We start from the raw sequence: 4,533 nt of genomic DNA on the forward strand, positions 1-4,533 counted from the left end.
CTGTTCATCCTACTTTCCTCCCTAAGAGGAAGTCATCCCTTCCATATTAAGGCTATGAGATGAGAGAGCACAGTAACCACTCACTTTTACCATGCTCTCTCATCTCACAGCGTTACCATGGAAGACATGGCCTTGTTTCAGGCTGCCAAGTATCTTTGTGCAGTTCATACACTGTGAAATGCACTCACACACAAATATACATGGCAGCCTGAACTATCTCCCAGTTCTAGTCCTATGTCAGATTATTTTACCATGAAATAAATCACCTAGACTGACAATAACAGCACAAGAACACCATCCAGAATACTTTTCAGCATTCATACATCATCATCTATTACATCTATTAAGTATGTGCAATGTCATAGAACACCTAAGTCATCTTCTCCTCCGTCTGAGTTCTACCTGGAGGTTGATCACATCTTAGCCACATACTTCAATTGGATGTCTGCCATGATCTTGGTGAGGTCCTGAAATTTGGGGGCATCTACCTCTTCAGTCAACCCAGAGCTGGCAATCTGGACTTGTAGGCCTTTTGCTCCCTCTTCATGGTTCTTCTTCATGAAGAGCAACTCCTCCCTAAGAGCTTCGATCTCTGTCTCCAGCTGCAGCCAAGTGACATTGGTGTCATCAGTGACCTTGTGGAGCCCAAGGAGATAGCTCTCCACAGATTGGTGCTTGGCCGGCTCTGTCTCATACTTGACTCTAAAGTCATCAGCAGCAAGACAGGCATTGTCGATCTGCAGAACAGTGTGCGCATTGTCCACAGTATTTGCGAAGATCTGAGCCCTCAGGTCCTTGATGGTCTTGAAGTAATGGCTCCAGTCTCTGACCTGGGGTCCCATCTTCTCCAGGTGTTCCTGGATTTTTCTTTCCAGCTTCTGGTTTTTGGTCTCAATCTGTCCAGGTAGGAGGCCAGGTGGTCGTTCAGGCTTTGCATGGTCTTCTTCTCATTCTGGATGCTTCCCATTCCTGCCAGACCCCCAGCCATCCCTGCGGCCAGGCCCCCAGACCCCATGTTTCCCCAGAATCTGGTGGAACGGGACATGGAGATCTGGGAACCAGAGTCCCCAGCGTCTGCATAGATGCTGGTCCCGCTGCTGACCAGCCAGGTGCCGTAGCTGGGTGCCTGGGCAGAGCCTGGGGACTGGTAGTTGGTGGAGAAGGTGGAGCAAGTGGTGAAGCTCATGCTAACAGGGAGGAGAGCAAAAGGACCTGGCTCAGTCTTTGCCGATGACCAGCTCATTTATTTTTACCGCTGAAGAATAGTTCATTGCCTGGATATACCGTCATTTATTTATCCATTCACCTGAAGAACATCTTGGTTGCTTCCAAGTTTTGACAATTATAAATAAAACTGCTATAAATATCTGTGTGCAGGTTTTTGAGTGGACACAAATTTTCAAATCTGTTGTGTAAAAAGCATGATGGCTGGATCATGTGGTAATCGTATGTTTAGTTTTTGAAGAAACTGCCAAGCTATTTTCCTAAGCAGCTATATAATCTGGCATTCCCACCAGCAATGAATGAGCATTCCTGTTGATCCACATTCTTTTTTTTTTTCCTTTTCTAAAAAAAAAAAAAAAAAGAAAGAAGGAAAAAAAAGAATGAAGGAGAGGAAGAAAGAAAAAGAGGAAGAGGGAGAGAGAACGGGGTGTTGCTTTATTGCCCAGGCTAGAATGCAGTCTAAAAATGGGTATGCCTATAATTGTGCTTAATAATAGAGACATGAAAAAAAAATGAGGGAAGAAAATGACAAACAAGCAGCCAACCAATATTTCATTTAAACCTGTAAATAGATGTGATGTGGTACTGATAAGAGTGTATATTTTGTGTATTTAAAGTGGAGAGTTCTATAAATGTTAATTAAGTTTACCTGTTCTGGATCTGAGTTCAAATCCTGGATATCATTGTTAATTTTCTGTCTCATTGATCCGTCTAATATTGATGTTGAAGTCTCCCACTATTATTGTGTGGGAGTCTAAGTCTCTTTATAAGTCTTATATATCTGGGTATTCCTGTATTGGGTGCGTATATATTTAGGATCTTTAGCTCTTCTTGTTGCATTGATCCTTTTATCATTATGTAATACCCTTCTTTGCTTCTTTTGATCTTTGCTGCTTTAAAGCAACTCCTGCTTTTTATTTATTTATTTATTTTTGCTCTCCATTTGGTTGGTAAATCTTTCTCCATCCCTTTGTTTTGAGTCTTTGTATATCCTTGCATGTGAGATGGGTCTGGATGCAGCATACCGATGGGTTTTGGCTTTTTTTTTGCCTGTCTGTGTCTTTGGATTGGGGGATTTAGTTGATTTAAATTTAGAATTAATAATAATATATGTGAGCTTAATACTACCATTTAATGTTAGCTGGCTGTTTTGCCTATTAGTTGATGTAAATTCTTGATTATGTTGATGCTATTTACTTTTTGGTATTTTTTAGAAAGGCTGATACTGGTTGTTCCTTTCTATGTGTAGTGGTTCTTTCAGAAGCTCTTGTAAAGCAGGCCTGGTGGCGATGAAATCTCTGAGTGCTTGCTTGTTCACAAAAGATTTTATTTTTCCTTCACTTATGAAGCTTAGTTTGGCTGGATGTAAAATTCTGGGTTGAAAGTTCTTTTCTTTAAGGATGATGAATACTGGCCCCCACTCTCTTCTAGCTTGTAGGGTTTCTGCTGAGAGATCTGCTGTGAGTCTGATAGGCTTCCCTTTATGCGTAACCTGACCTTTCTCTCTGGCTTCCCTCAGTATTTTCTCCTTCATTTCAACCCTGGTGAATCTGGTGATTATTTGCCTTGAGGTTGGTCTTCTTGAGGAATATCTTTGTGGTGTTCTCTGTATTACCTGGAGTTGAATATTGTCCTGCCTTGCTAGATTGGGAAAGTTTTCCTGAATAATATCCTGAAGCGTATTTTCCAGCTTGGATTGATTCTCTTCATCACATTTAGGTACACCTATCAAGTGTAGATTAGGTCTTTTCACATAGTCCCATATTTCTTGGAGACTTTGCTTGTTCCTTTTTATCCTTTTTTCTCTAATCTTGTCTTCTCGTTTTATTTCATTAAGTTGGTCTTTGACTTCTGATATCTTTTCTTCTGCTCGATTGATTCGGCTGTTAAAACTTGTGCATAGTTCGCGAAGTTCTCGTGTTGTGTTTTTCAGCTCCATTAATTCACTTATATTCCTCTCTAAATTGTGTATTCTTGTTAACATTTCGTCAAACCTTTTTTCAAAGTTCTTAGTTTCTTTTCATTGAGTTAGAACAAGTTCTTTTAATTCACAGAAGTTTCTTATCATCCACCTTTTGAAGCCTGCTTCTGTTAATGGAACACACTCGTTCTCCATCAGGCCTTGTTCCGTTGCTGATGAGGAACTGTGATCCCCTGTAGAGGGAGAGGAGTTCTGATTTTGGGCATTCTCAGCCTTTTTAGGCTGTTTTCTGCCCTTCTTTATAGATTTATCCATCTGTGGTCTTTATAATTACCGTCTTTATAATTGGGTTTCTGAGTAGACGTCCAACTTGTTGAATCCCAGTGCTAAAATCTGAGCAACCCACTGCACCGGCCAAAACAGCAGCGTTATGATTGATGGTGCTTTTCTGACTCTGCACCAACAACCGCTGCACCAAGGCAGCGGCAAAACCGCCTTGCCGGCCACAAGAGTCCCGCTGGTGACCCATGGGGCTCCTCCGCTGGGAATCTCCTGGTGCATGAGCAACAAAACTTCGTCTGAAAGTGTGGCGTCCTCTCGTTCTCTGCACTTTCACTGGGATCTACAATCCCGAGCTGCTAGTGATCAGCCATCTTGGATCTCTCTCCTGTTGCTCCACATTCTTGCCAGCATTTGGTGTTGTCAGCGTTTCAGATTTTGGCCATTTTAATGGGTATGTAGTAGTATCTCATTATTGTGTTAATTTGAACTTTCCTGATGACATGATATGAACCATCTTCTTGTATGCTCACTTTTCATCTGTACATTGTCTTTGGTGAGGTATTTATTAAGGCTGGCTGGCTTGTGGTTCTTTGACTATTAAATTCTCATGAAAATTTAGTAAATTTTCAAGCAGCTCTATGTGCAAGTAGTCATAGATAAGGTCTAGACATATTGCTAAAGTCTAGACATAATTTTGAGGTTGAAGACTGGTTTGTTACTGGTCTCTGTGCTTTACCCTTCCCCTCCTTTCTCCTCCTTTTCAATTTAATGCTGCCTGTCTGGACATGGTTTGGAACAATGGGCTTGGGTGGGAAGGCAAGACTGTCAGTGTGGTATCTACCAGTAGGATTTTGTGACCTTTATTTGACCTTTATATGGCTGAGCATCAGTCATCTCTTGTTAAGGCAGTAGCTTTGAAGTCTGCTTATCATTATTCCAGTTTGGGATATAAAAGCAGTTAGCTTTTCAGTCCTACAGGCCTCCAAATTGCAGGGAGAAACAACATCCATTACCGAGCTCCTAACTTTCCAGCTTGGCCTGGAGACTAACGATCTGCAGGCTGAGTGTGTCACCTTCATAGTCAAGAAGCACCAAAATATAACACT

At 41.6% G+C, this 4,533-nt stretch overlaps 1 pseudogene; it reads right to left on the minus strand.

Moving 5' to 3' along the window:
- Nucleotides 1-413: 413 nt before the first annotated feature.
- LOC116566732 lies at nt 414-3,674 on the minus strand (annotated as a pseudogene).
- Nucleotides 3,675-4,533: the final 859 nt, after the last annotated feature.

This window comes from Sapajus apella, unplaced genomic scaffold, assembly GCF_009761245.1.
Source record: "Sapajus apella isolate SASKATOON/1434 unplaced genomic scaffold, GSC_monkey_1.0 scaffold44, whole genome shotgun sequence".
NCBI classification, from domain to species: Eukaryota; Metazoa; Chordata; class Mammalia; order Primates; family Cebidae; genus Sapajus; species Sapajus apella.